This window comes from Thunnus maccoyii, chromosome 8 (genome assembly GCF_910596095.1).
Source record: "Thunnus maccoyii chromosome 8, fThuMac1.1, whole genome shotgun sequence".
Taxonomy (NCBI): Eukaryota; Metazoa; Chordata; class Actinopteri; order Scombriformes; family Scombridae; genus Thunnus; species Thunnus maccoyii.
Window position 1 is genome coordinate 22,348,358 of NC_056540.1, and position 15,361 is coordinate 22,363,718.

Here is a 15,361-nt window from a genome sequence, read left to right on the forward strand (position 1 = left end):
CACTCTGACCTGTGGCCAGTAATGTTTTCAGTATGCAGGGAGAGGCTCAGCCCACGGTGGAAGGTACACAGCTGGGCCTGGAGCAGGGCCCAGTGAGAAAAACGCCTCCTCTTCTAATTGATGCAACACAGATCTCCTTTAGTGACCCCGTTCCCTGTTTCTATTCCAAGAGGAGAGGGGAAGGACTCCTGCAAATGATTTATATTTCCTATGGAAATGGTAAGTTTCTATCAAAGCGCAGAATCAGAGCACTAATGTCAGAGACGTCTTGGTTATACACGACTTTTTTAACTTCAAGTTCATAGCTGTATATCTGTTCTTAGGTCATATTTCAAGATTAAAAATAAGTATAAATCCTGAGAGATTTACTGTTGGTTAGATTTACTTAACGTCTAATTCAAACAGGAAGACTCCATAGACTTTAGCACAGCCAATAAATTATCTAATACACTAAGGATTTATTTTTATGACGGGAGGAGCAATGTTGCTGCAGTATCTTGCGGGTCACAGATCTAAATTTACACCAAAGTAGAATAAATTTGTTCAAAACAGAGTGCAAAAATGAACCTAAAAGAGAAAACACAACAATGCTGAGTAAATAAAAAATCCCTCAAATCAATAACTCTGAGCATTGTCAATGACCTGGGGCTTGGTACAGCCTTTTAACAAGTATATTTAATCTGCCCACATCTACACATGACTGTTGTTCTCTCTCTCAGAGGCAGAGAGTGTGGGAAGGTTCTGACTTTGCCTCTTAAATTGGTCATGGAGACATGCTCCTGGGGGCAGCGAATGGATTGAGCCTGACAGCCAATCAGTTCAAGGAAACCATTCTCTGGTTGTGCCAAGGCAGCTCGTTGTGATCCAATGCGCTTGAGCGCTGGTGGGAAGGCACTAGCTGATGGTCCAAACGGCTGCCCCTGGCGTCCGTTAAGACCCTGCCATGCCATCCAACCTTAAGCATTCAGTAGACAACGCTGAAGCAGGGATCGTGTCACTATGAGAAGATGAGGAACAGAGATTTGAGGCTAAGGCTGCTCCTTGGACAGCTGGCAGGATTACTGATGTCCCTGCGGTCTCTATTACCTCTCCCAGCACCATGTTACATACAGTAGGACCAAGTCCAAAGAGGGACTCAAGAGTTTACAGAAAAAGGCTGAAACGGGTGGAGATTTGAAGGTGTGTACCTGTACTGCTGATCACTATTAAAGGAGATATTGAGAAATATGTTTGTGGGCTGTCTTACCAGGAGTTACATGAAAATGTCGATATCAGTTTCACCTTTGTACTTTCAAAGGAGAGACTGGTCTAGGATATGTTTAGCCTAGTATAGAGTGGTAGAAGCAGGGGAAAAAAGTGGCCAGACTCTATCAAAAAGGCCTTTGAAAAACTTTTTGCAGGTGATGCTTGCAGGTGATGCTTGAGTGGTAAGAGGTCGGTCTTTATGATGTTGCATCTATTTTCTTGTTGTTTGTCATGCTGTTCTTCTCATCCAACTTCTAGTAAGAAAGTAAACAAACCCATTTTTCAAAATGCTAGAATTTTCTGTTTTGTTGTCTTGAACACATGGTTAAAATAGGACAAAACATGCTCTGGGTGTCATTTATACCGTCTGCTTGAGTTTTGTCTGTGTAATGATTGTCCTACTTTGGAGTGTATTCGACAGGGTTGCATTTTGTCAGCTGACAGAACATAATCTGCCCTTTCTCTCTCTCTCTCTTTTATAAAACACACTTATTCCTTTAGCCTTCCTCTCTCTTTCATGAGTAACCCAGTTATTCTTTTTTTTTGTTATTGCTTGTTTAATATTTAAAGATGAAAATAGGATGTTAAACACAAAACAAGCAAGGGAAAAAAAAAATTGTTTTAACTTGATTTGTATTCTGGCTCAGGGCATTTAGTATCATTATTGTTTGTTCACTTTAATTTTTATTGCATTTGTTTGTGGTTTTGTTTAGGCCTTGACAGTGAATATATATATATATTTATATTTTTTATAATATATATATATATATATATATATATATATATATATTTATATACATATATTTAGTAATTCTTTGATCAAAACCTAACTACAGCGAAGTGTGACACTATGACTAAACTGTTACCAGCCTAGTAGAGAAAATAAATATTAAGTTGACAAGTTAATATAGGTAGTAGTAATAATAATAATAATAATAATAATAATAATAATAATAATAATAATAATGATAATAATAATAAACAAGGTCATTTATTTCACATTTTTTCTAAATATAACCACCACTACATTTTGGAAGAATAAATCATGCAGGTGTGTCTGGGCAAACAGCTAAGAAGAGTGACGCATGAAAGGCTGTCAAACAAGGAAAAGACAACCATGCTTATGTTTTATTTTTAAGAAATGTGCTCAAGTATTATCTCTTCTTCTTGTGAAGGTTAACCGATAGGTTGATCCAATTTGTCTACTGAGGCGTGAAAGGACTTAAGAAATACTTCACATTTCTGTGTTGGAAAATGTCAAGGTTTGCTGAGAGATGAGGACGAGAAGGAGGGGGAAATGACTTTTTTTTCTCTTTCTGGCAGCTTGACTCCATGCTTGTTAGTAGCAATAGGTTTATCCTTGGCAATCAACACGGGGACAGATATATACAGTATAATTGTAAGTCCCCAATCACATAAAAGACAGCTGGTGCTATGCCTGCCACAAAAATGCATGTGTCCCCCCCCCCCACAAAATAAAAAGCTGGGATTGGGCCCACAGTATGATTGAGGCTGTAACAGCTTCCATCATGTCACCTCCTGATGACTATTCTTCACACAGCTGCAGTGAAGCATGTTCTGGTGACATGAAGGTGTCAAAGCAGACATGCCCTGATTAAAGATGCACCATGCAGCACCTGGGGATGGAGTTAAAAGCGAGGCAAGGAGAATATGAACGTAAAGGGAGGTATTCGGTCGTGAACTGCATTTAAATCCCAAAACCACAGTAGCTGTTGAGCTCCTCACCCGCCTCCACGCTTGCAAGTAGTATTTCTCTTTCTCTTTAAGTCTTTGTTTGTCTTTTAAATATGCATAATGGGTGTTTTCAAGCACTCGTATAATACCCAGCAGTCTATTCACTGCAAACGCTGCATTCTGACCATCGTGCCACAATGCCCTCGAGCTACAGTCAACCACTATTAGTACTGTAACATTTTGTGTCACAGCAAGGACTTCAGCTGACAAAAATCCAGACAAAATATGTATCTACTGTATCTACAGTAACAGTAGCCCAACAACTGTTATATTGAAATTTGTAGATTTTCCTACAACAGTCAAAGAATATTATTAAACACAGTGTTAGAGTATCCCATTTATGCAAATGCATGTTAACTTTAAGAGATAGAGTAATGGCAGGTGTTGGATACTGCTGTGCTCTGCGTGGGTGTAGTGTCCATGTGGTCAGGGACAGGACAAGAAAAGATACTACAGAGAATTGGAGAGAAGACAGAGGAAGAATGAGAAAGAGCTGGGAAAAAAAACAAGAGTGAAAAAATATGAGCTATTCGGATAAAAAAAAAAAAATAGTACTGCTCTTGTTACACAAACACTGTAGCCTTCTAGTCCATAGTAAGCACCTCCTGTGAAATTACTACATCCACTGAAATCACAAAACTTCTTTGGCAACTACTGCAGACATAATAAGGAATGCAAGAGTCATAATTATAGGGACAAACAGCTATAAAAACTACAGAATCCCTTCAGAAACAGGAAGTGGGCTTCATGAATGAGTCATAAGATATGTGTGTGTGTGTGAGTCCAAATCCTGATTACAATTATCCTTTGTTTAGTCAGCAAGAATAAAAACAGGTTAGTCAGACTTAATGAGTAATAATGACAGACTTGTTTTTGTGCTATAGGAGAAAGTAGGAGGTCAGAGCCCTGTATGTAAAGCAGGCTTTTGTCTCTGATACTGCAGACCTGATGACTCCAATAGTAGTACTGTAATTGGATTGTTGACTTGTGCTGCAGTAGAATTACAGGTGTCTATGGTGTTGGGGCACAAACCATATAAGTCCAACCCACCTCTTAGTGGGTTGATTATGATGTGTTTATGAGTCCTGCTGCTACCCTGCTGTCTGGGTGACTTGGATGGGATTCTGTATTAACCTGTTGGCAGTAAAAAGGATGAGGAGGCACTGTGTCAGTCACTTATTGAAGTTTCCCTTGTAAAGTGAAGCCTGCGAGCGAGTGGAGGAGTCCAATAAAAGACCATACTGCTGACCTAGACTTTTCGTTGTTACTACCCTTTACCTACAGTGCACTATCAACTGCAATAAAGGCGTTACAGCTGGCCTCCTCAATTATACAAAGCAAATTAGTTTTTCTTTTTTTGTGAGCCGCCTAAAATCCCTTTTTCCAATTTGTTATCTAACTGCAAACAATTAAGACAGAAGGCAAATGTATATAAGTAAGCTGCGAACGTTGAAACCGAAAGGTATAGTTTTACTGAAAGAAATCTCTAAAGTCACCGTGTTACACAGCCACCATCTTGGTCCATTTTTATAACAAGGATGTGATCAGCTAAGTTATTAAAATGAATCTTGAGAAAGCAGTGGGAATGCAGTAAGTCACGTATCCATTTGCCTCGACAGGTTAACTTACTCAATTCGAGGCAAATACACAATGGAGGTGTAATTCAACAGTAAACATCTCCATGGTGGTGTCCTTTATTGTGTAGTTCATATTATACTGCCAAGATGTAAAAAGTGGTAACCATACCGATAGTAAATACAAGATAGGACTTGAGCCCAGTAATGTCCAGATGAGGGAGTGATTATACAGTAGCATCCATTAAACCACTGAGGTTTCATAATAAATGTCTAAAGCCATGTGGTGAAACTTACACTTTACAGAAGTCGCTGTGGTGTGATGATCAAAAGCAAGTGCACAGGCTTCTGCTACTCTAAGCTGTTCAGTAGGTACTGCTAGATGAAGGGAAACTGCATGAGGGCAAATACATGTCCAGTGGCATAAGATGATCTCTGGAATGTGTGTTCTTGCTCTAGTTTATTTGGCCTGGTCAGCCCGTTCTACCACAATCTCTCTCTCTCACACACACACAAACATACACACTGGCCTTGATCTTGACAGGAGCCTTTAGAAACTCTGCCTCCCTGTTACAAACCCTCTCTGATGGATTGAGTCAACCTCTACAAACAAAAATGTACATACGGTGCACAAGTCCACATACGAATGCAGGCACATACATGAATATGCCCCTAAATAGCTGAAATATACAAAAGAAAAACAAAAGATCAATGCACATTCTCAAAGTGTTCCACTTCAAGCTGCCATTTCATCCCTAATAGCCATTAACAACAGATAAACATAGGTTGTGCTAGCACCAGATGTTTATCTCTAGCCAAGTGTCAGTTGTCAGGTAGATTTTATGGATGTTCCGATTTTCCTTTGACATATAAAGCATAAGTGCACACATGTTAAAGAAAATTGCTGAATCCTGCCAAGACATAGAAGAGGAAAAAAAATCATAATGGCATATCTCCAGCTGCCAAGTAGACAGAATTGGGTTGAAATGCAAGGAAATGTGAGGAAAAACATGCATATAGACGATACACTCTAATATGCACAATCTGTTTATTCCAAGGTGCATATCTTAAATGCTTGATATACTGTACACAGCATAGCAGGCGCAGCATCAAATACGCAGCAAAATATTTTTTAGTAGCATGTGAAAGCACAATATAAAACTTCCCAACACAAGCACATCCCTGTATCAAGGGAAAGCTGTCAGGCAATTCCATGTACCGCACTGTATAGTGCTCCACCACACTCTGCAGTCTGCTATCTAAATAAATGTTATCTCTACATTTTATACGCTTTTAAGATACCACTCTTGTGGAACCACACCGGCTAAAATACTGTCATTACAGCTCTAAAAGGCAGAGTTTGTGGTGCTTTGACATGTAAGTACATCACTTAAGCAATTTGGTGCCCTGAATGGTTATTGCTGCCATTCTCTTGAGCATCAGCCTCTGAACTGATGGGATCCACCTGAAAAATGTGTCCGTGTGAATCAACATGTACTAAAGTAAAACATACACTAACAAGTACTTCACAGTGCCATGTTGTATGAATGGCTCACACTATAGTGTACTCTCTGTCATGATGCATTCACATAAAGCCAATGCCAAAAAACATGACTGAATTTACATTTACATTGACATTTCTGCAGTCAAGCTGACAAAAGGATAAAAGCTTTTAGCACTTGAAAATGCTGCTGATCCATGTTCATGTGAAAAGAAAGTGTAACACGATTACATTCTTGTTCCTTCCCCCCTTTTCTCCTTCCAACCGTATCTTCATTTGATTCACACTGATCCATGCAGCAGTGCTGGGACTGGAGAGGAGGAGAGGTTCACAGATCCTATAGCACAGGATAAGCCTTCCACTGGAGGACGTGGGGGAGAAGGCAAGGCATCATCTTGGAAGGGATATACAGTACCCTCCTGTCGGTCAGCCACACCTAGTGTAATGCAGAATTGTCTGTGTGTGCAACATGTGTGCATAAGCACACACGTGTACACACAAAACTGAATATGTGTACTGGATACGGGCAGCATTTTCTTTATTCTGATAGACAGCTTCCTTGTTGCCTCATCTTTTTTCAACCCATGAGCTGTTATCTGTGACAGCAGTTAAGTCTGGTGGGGTTGGGTCGCCTGCAAAATGCGCAAAGAAACAGTGGGGACCACCCCTCTGGTGTGTTTGCAAAGGCAAAACCAACCAAAAATAGGGAAAGAAAATAATCTTCACCTTCACAACGTAAAACCTGCTCAAATTGAATTAAAAACAGACTGAATATAAATTCAAGAAGGAAGGCCTAAATCCTATACCATTTTTACTTCTGTCTCAGACAAGCTATTGCATCGAACACTATATTCAAATGTGGTTCAGAATCTATCAGGGCAGATAATGATAATATCTTTCCTTATCAACCAATGGTAAAGTGTATGCATACAAAATTGTTGCTGGCTGCATGGCTGAACTGTGAAAACTGTTCGGTTATGCATAAACTCTGACAAATGCAGGATTGAGTTTTTAAGAAAAGTTGTGATAGGAAAATACAAGTATGAATATATCATGTATGAGCCCAAGATGACTCCAGTGAAAGGTGCCAATCCTACCATGTGTTCAATCTCAGAAATGTATAAGTCCGGTCTTTCACAAGATCTTCAAACAAGAGCATTTAACGAGAAACATACACACAGAAAATTCATCTGCAATAACTCTGAGTTGCATATGAATTTCAGCACCAAGATAACTGCATAGCAGCCTATTTCAGACAACCAGGTGGCAGCCTGTGTTTTTGAAGCTTATGACTTACCATACCACCCACCATTAGCACCGTCCTCTAGGATTTCAAACAGTCCCTCTTTTCTCCAAACCCTCCAGTCCCCACTCTCTCGGGGAACCAAGCACCTGGCCCAGAGTTTCACATTCCTCTCAGGTGTGCCTCCACAGCATTGCACTAGCCTGATATGCACGCATATTAAGTAGTGTATTGGCATTCTATTTTTCCAATACTTGCTATTTTACTTTCAAAGTAGGCCACCACTGAAGGACAGAGAACCTTTTCTGCCTACCAATTTCATCAGATGGAGGATGAGTGGTCTCCATATCCCCTTAGGTTTATAGTGTTTGTCTGTGTATGTGTGTGTGTGCGTGAACTCCCATACATATTAACACATATCAAAGAACAAAGTTTGGTTTATGTTCATGTTTATGCATCATCATGATACCTGTGATCCTTAATTTAATGTGCAACTGGACTGGTCATGTTAATCATGCTAATTTTCAAAACAAAGCACTATGCACTTATTCCTATACTTTCCTTTCTCAAATAATCAAACTCTTCCTCTTCTCCTCATTGTCTCACAAACCCATCTTCTCTGTCTATCCCTTACCTCCGTTGTAGGTAGCTGTCTTCTTATCAGAGCTGGAAGCTCACTAAGAGTATTCCCAGTGGCCATTCATGGGCTTCTGCCTTATGGGAGTCCACAGATTTAAAAGCAGCAGAGGAAGCCCACACTGACTCTGTTTCCCAGGAGAACAAAGTGCATAGTGGAAGGTAGTGCATAAAATGCATGCACCGCCATCCCTGTCACTTACAAAGCCAGTCTAAAGTCACGACAGACCTGGCTGCATGTAGCATGCCCCCAGCTCTCCGAAGCACCAGCCTTGACATTTGTCAGTACTTCAGCTCATTTTTTCTCAGTAACAATTTATTGTGGTGTGCCATTAAACTTTCATTTATGTACAGTAGGTGCGCTTATGGCGCAAAAACCAAAACTAATCAAAATAGAATGACAGCCATACGTGCATAATTTAACCAATTATACATCATCATATTAACTGACTTCTAGACAACATCTCAATCTCAGTTTCATTGTCTAAAACTGTATTTTACTGAGCGCTAAAATAAATGTGGAACTTTTATCTCACAGAGATTCTGTTTCCTGAGAGGAATGCATTATACAGAAATGTTGTTCTGCATATCTTACTGGCCCATCACCAAGTCAGTGCAATGGAGCTACTGGATTTTCAGTTATTTCACCAAAAATCGGAAAATATATATATTACTTGTGCACAAACATGGACATAAACACACACCTTATTGTGCTTAATGTTGATCAATCTCTCTCTCGAGAATCTTCATTCAAAACAAACATTCTGATCCCGCTGTGTGCTTTTAGTGACTTAAAGGGTGGAACAATCATAACATGACAATCAAAATGCTCAGCACTTAGAAGCCTGGGCAGGAATTCAGCAGGAATATGTGCTGGCTGTGCTTTCTCAGATGCTGGATGAAATAATTGTCAGCAGTCAACTCCATGTTTACCATCTGTCTGTTGCTGTATGCCGGACTGAAAGAGACATAAAAAAGGGATGTGGGTATTTTTTTATTCGATAACCTTCAAAGCAAAAATTAAGGAAACCTCTCTGGTTTATGTATTGGATGATGATTAAAAAATCAAACAAACATGCTACGCATTAGTAGTTCATGTATGAGTTGTATTTCGAATATACTTTATATTATCAAAGTGATTACATATTCAGCTGATAATGAAAAAACAGCAATTTAATGAGAGTTGTAATTCCTCCAAGAAGACAAAGGCACGGGCCACAGAAGAACTTACAACATCCATTAAGAGCAGTTTCGTGCCAGAAAAGACTCCACAGGAGGGAGAGGTTAAGTGAGCTCATAGGCAAGAACAATCACTCGCATGGCTCCTGGCACTAAGAAAAGCACACTAAAATGGCTCGTGCCTCTGTTGTAAACAATAGGGGGTCCTTACCTGAGACAATGTTCGGAAATTACTTAACATCTTCCACTTGGGTGTGAAAACTGCTTTGCTACACTTAAGTCTCTAATGGTCTGTCTTCATAAGACGTTTTGTTTGGCCTCATTGACTGGCAGGGCTACAATTTGAACATGACTAGCAAATCTAACTCATGTATGTAATGCCAACCCCACTGAAAGGATACTGTATGTTCTGCATTATGCTCCTGCTCTGTAGCAGTGCAAATCCTGCAGGGAAGATGATTGTATTTTCCCATCTAATATAATACTATCACCCTGTCTCCAAACCACAGCGGCTCTCTCAGTCTTCACTTCTTCTATCCATCACTTGAAACATCTGGATTCGTTTTAGAAGGTCAGCGCTAGTGAAGCGGAAACTGACAGTGGAAGTTGTCTTGATGTGTGTCATGAAATGGAGCAAAGAAATGCCACCCTTTAGATGGTCCAGGAAATAACATTTTTTGTTGATAATATAAAGTCTGAGAAACCCTCTACTTCTTTACTGAGATAAAAGTGTGAATACGCTATATAGACACTCAGCTGCATTAAATAAATACATAGGGAATAAGAACCTCACTGTGCTCCATAAAACAGATTATATAAACTTTAGAATGGATCTTTATTATCCACATAAGTAAGAAAAGGAAAAACAACCCCAAAATCCAAGTGTCTGAATGACTAACCAGAACACATTACTTCCTGCCCAAAAATAACAACCTAACAAAAATGAACATGCATCTACCCATGCAAACGGGTGCAAAAATGTGACAAGACCTCACCATTTTTCTTAGCAAATAGGTCCTGTAGGTGAAGGAGGCTGTGCTTTCAAAGCCCCTTACAAAAATAACGAAATGTTTATTATGAGTATCTTTATTAGGTCTGTGCTTTAGGGTCCTTGTTCATTTCTTCAGGGGCAAACAAAAGTAAGCTAAGCACTAGTTCCACAGTCCCTCTCACCCTTCTCACCACGCCAATACTTTCCTCTTAACTCTCGCTCCTTTCCTACCATCCCCCCTCCTGGATTAAAAGCTCTTAATTTTCCCTAATTACACAAACTCATTTCTTTTTCTTCATGTCTCGGCATTTCTCTCTGTTTTTTCTCCATTGGGCTCATAAACACGTTTTGAAACTGGGTTTAATAAGCCTGCCTTGTGAGGGTTTAGGGCCTTTAATGGACATGGGGCTTGTTTGATAAGTCTCCACTTCATCACACACTTTATTAATTAAAGTTTATATTACATTAGAAACAAAGTTAAAGCTATTTGCTCCTCATTAATGGTTTCATGTAGCTGCATATCTATGGCCAATTAATTGGAGTCTTGCCTCCCCTATTGCAATTTTCCCCTTGTTTGACAAAAGTGTGTTATAGCTGCTGGCAATATGTTGCAAGCAGCAGCAATACTGCAATTGTGATCCAAAAATTATCAGGAGCTTGACTGCACTTGTAATTTAAAGATATCTATTTATGTGTCTGACTGTGTGTCGGTATGAAGAAATCACCTCAAACTATCGGTTCCATGAGAAGTAAAAAGTCATCCCACTTTGCTGTATCCATTATGACATAAAGTGGTGAATGTTGTGCACATGGGTATAATGAAAACTTCACAAAAAGATACTTAACTAATTTAAAATGAAACAGAATTAAATAAAATCATTCACTATGTACAGTTACACACTCGGGCTTGGAGAGCTAGTATCTGTTGGTAAGATGTGAAAGAGCTATGTCATGAACTGAAAGGATGACAGTTCTTTGGCTAATGTTCTTGATTAAAAATATATTTTTTAAAACAACCTTCATTCAACAAACATCATCTAGTACACTGCAATTACAATAACCTTTAACCTTTTCATTTTGTTTGTCATAATCACTAGTCCATTAAGGCGAGAAACCTGAGCTGTCTGATGATCACACGTGTTGTAAAAAAATCCACTTTAACACGGTTATCTAAACCGCATTATTTGGCTGTGAAAGCAAGTTGTAGCAAAAATAGCCATTACAGTTGCATTAACATACTATGAGTGCAGTTAACCCTCTAAAACCCACACAAAGACAAAGAAGCGCCTGGACATAGTTTCATATTTTGGCCAATTCTGAGCTTATTCTTTCAGTGAGTATCTAGTGTTATACATCGTATGATTCAGGGGAACCTGCTCTTTATTTCTGGTGCAATGTAAAGTCACCATCATGTGTGAAGATACAATATTTGACCAAAAAAACTTGTGTTTTGTTGAATAACTCGATAGTCAACCAGGGAATGTTTTTTTTTTTTCAACGTGAAAAGTTGTATTTAGGTGTTTTGGAGCTCCATGTGAAGTTTGGTGCAAATCCATCTTTTCCTCAGTGAGTTACAGCCATTTATTTGCATATTGTTATGGGCATTTTCTTAGTAGTCAGTGTGTCAATATATAAATTTTGGTGCTGTCTTTATATTTGGGTCTGAGAGTAAATATCAAAGTGTTATACATCCTAGTAAAATAGATAACCTAATCTGTTGATAAATAGAAGACTGCCATGAGATCACACAGTGACTCGAGTAAAGCCCAGCAAGCTTCTGTTCTTGTATCATGTGACTAGCTGACAATCTCACAGTTCAGACAAAAAAAAAGAGCTTATCGATATCATAAATGGTTCCAAACTTATTTAATGTTTTGTAGAACAGGGTCCAGTGTAGCGTTGACGCTAGAGAAGTAGGTTGACAAGGAAAGAGGTCTGCAAACTCTCATGAACATTTAACAGCTTAGGGAATATTTTTATCCTTATTTCAACTTCTTCATAAGTTGTTTTGATTAAAAATGAATAACAGAGGACTTATTCACAACTTTTATAATTGCCAATCAGTTGGACAAAGCAACAAACCCACGCAAGAAAAACAAAATAAATAAATAAAAATGTAATTATTTTATTTATTTTAGTTGAAATGTTGAAACAGAAGTTTAATGTAATATCCAAAGACAGGCATAGTTTTCTAAATAGTTTGTATAGGTACAGTATAAACACTAAATAACAAAAATTACACGTTCTACATGAAACACTCTGAGACTCTAAAAATGCTTTAGCATAGTAATTATTCGGAGCAAAAGACAAACTGACACCCCGTGAAAGTTTTCTGAAGCCCTGCATGAGTGGACATTGCTTCCCCAAAACACATTGTGTGTGTGTGTTTGTACTGAGAAGGGGGATGATGTAGGAGGCAATGCACAGGAGACAGCAGGAGAGCATTAGTGGTGGGGCCTGTCAGACATAATGAGTAAGCAACGATACACACAGTAATTGTGGCCAACTCCAGGGACCCCCCTCTGTGTGTACTGTAGTTGTGTGGATATGGGTGTCAGACACTAGCACACACACACACACACACACATACAGATGCACATGCAGAAAGCAATAAGTTAAAAGAAGAGAGGGCACACTGGGGGCAGCTACACAGAGTGAGACTGAAGGATACAAAGAGGGCTATGAACACTTTGTGTTGAATGCTGATAGCACAACCTATTTTAAGGCACCCTTAGCAACACAAAGTTACTACAACAGTAGCATATATGTACAAAACGTAGGGCTCTAAGGCAATGTCACTCAGTTGATTCAAACTAAGCAATTTTCAAGCAATTTTGGTCCACTTTTGTGCGAGAAACAGCACAGCCCATAGAGGCCTCTAGCTGAGCTTTTTGACTTTAATATCATTGGTCGTCCAATTCTCCTGAAAATGCTATTTTAGTATAAAACAAATGAGGGAACAGAAGTTGTTCTTTATTTGAATCGATGGTCTTAGTATTTGTGATAATGGACAATATAAATAAAAACTGACTTAACTTGAAACAATTTATTTAATTTCAATTTATCATCAATTTATTTCAAGCCAGATCCCTTTAAGGGCCTTCAGAGGGCATTAGGTATTCAGGCATCTTCTTCCCCTCCTAAAATAGATGGAATAGTGGAGAAGAAATTTGATCCACTATTAAAGAAAACATCAGGTGATGTAGATAGATGGGCATCCTTATTTTTATCTTTGTGGGAAAAAGTGAATGTTCTGAAAATGAATTGCATTCCTAAACTTAACTCTCTTATCTCCTTCAATTTCTCCCCATACAAATTCCTGTGAAACATTTCAAGCAACGCATATGCAACAAATTCCTTTGGAATGGGAAATGCCCACAGATGTGTTTGGAAAAACTACAACTCTGTTATGCTATCATTATGCATTTAGTTTCCGACATATTGCCCAATGGTCCGTCTCACCACAAAGTGGTCCTCCACGGTTAAGTATTGAACGGGATGTGCGCCTGCCCCTCACCCCACTAGCATGTTTATCCACTGGATTTATGCAGTCCTATCCAGTCCTTTCTCATCTGCAGGACATATAGAAAAAGGTAGCTAGGATCCAAACATAGACATTCACCTTAACGCAGAGTCAAACTTATGGTTTAATCTGAAGTTATGGGTGATGATAGAGCTGTTCTTGTGGAAAGTGTGGATAAACAAAGGGATTCTGACATTTGGACATCTTTTTAAAAAGAATTCACTGAAATCTTTCAAAGAGTTAATCCAGGAGTTTGGTCTCCCTCTTTCCAGTATGTGGCAGTACTTAAAACTGAGGCAATTGTTGTCTTCTGTGCTAGGCTCTCCAGGAGCACACCCTCAGCAATCTAAACTGCTCTCTGACACCATCAAAATATTTGGACTGGGTCATGAGGCCTCTCAATACTACTCCAAAATATTTTGCCAGGCTACTACACTTCCAACAACATTGAGGACTATCTGGGAGAAAGATTAAAACCTGTTGTTTAATGAGGTAGAATGGAATAGGATATGCCATAAGTTGTCTAGGGTCATAAAAGTAATTCAATTTAAAATCCTCAATATCTTCTATTGGACACCATCTAGACTACATCGATTAGGCCTGAAAAACACAGGAGACTGCTGGAGATGTCAGAATTCAGAGGGTACATTACTCCATGCACTTGAAGATTCAAGACTTTTGGGAGCAAGTCTATAACTGTATAAAGGAGATCACTAGCAATGACTTCTCTCCTAGGTTATATGTGCTGGGTGAACCATTAGCTGTGAAAGACTGTGGAAATGCAGAGCTGATATCAAACTGCCATAATGGTGGGTAGACAGACTTTATTATGGGGATGGTAAAAGACAGAAGCTCCCTCTTGGCAGGACTGGTTCATAGAACAACTCTTCCATAGAAAGGCTGACAGATGGGAAGATTATATCTTAAAATGGGGAAAATACCAGATCTGTATCTCTAAAGATAAATAATGCTGTATTCAAGATCTGTATGTTTACCTTTAATATCTTATGCTAAACTAATGCCTTTGGTGGGTATTGTAATTTAAAATATTTGTTTCGTTATTTAATCATCTAACTTTTCTTTCTTTCTCCTCTTATCATATCTATTTTCATTTTTATTATCATCATTAGTGACTTTATTTTTATTATATTAATTATTGTTCTTCAGAACCGCACAGTGCTGAGTGTTATGTATGCTAAAAATTGAAAAATGGCGATAAACTTTAAATCATAAAAAAAAATCTTTCTCAGTGGGTTTAAAGCCATTTGGACAGTCATAATCAAAAATCACTTTCCATTTAAGAATAATCAACTGAAATGAATATAAATTAATAAGGTGTTGATTTTTCAAGGTGGCCAAGAAAAAGGTTGAAACAAAATACTTAAGTTAATGACATTTCTGTTTTCTATTTCAAACTAGGCAAAGATCTTCAACTTAATTTGATTTATTAATTAGCAACTCCACAAATAAATGCGCTGAAAACAAAATGATGATTAAACAAAAAGGTGTAATGCAGTTGGCTAAAACATTTTTAAAGTAATAATAATAATTTCTGTTCACATTAACTTGCTTCTAAGTGATTTAGTTCATATAAAAGCTAAATTAGGCTATCTTGAAAAAAAAAAAAAAAAGTTGGAAAGTAGTGGGAGTAGCCTAGCAGTGGAGAACACGGGGCCAGCACAGTCTATGCAACAGGGGAAGATAAATATTGATG

At 38.5% G+C, this 15,361-nt stretch overlaps 1 protein-coding gene across 1 annotated transcript in view; it reads right to left on the reverse strand.

Annotated features, from left to right (window-relative positions):
• Nucleotides 1-15,361, reverse strand: part of diaph2 (diaphanous-related formin 2) — a 382,189-nt gene that overhangs the window by 180,557 nt on the left and 186,271 nt on the right. The gene's annotated exons all lie outside the window — the stretch shown is intronic.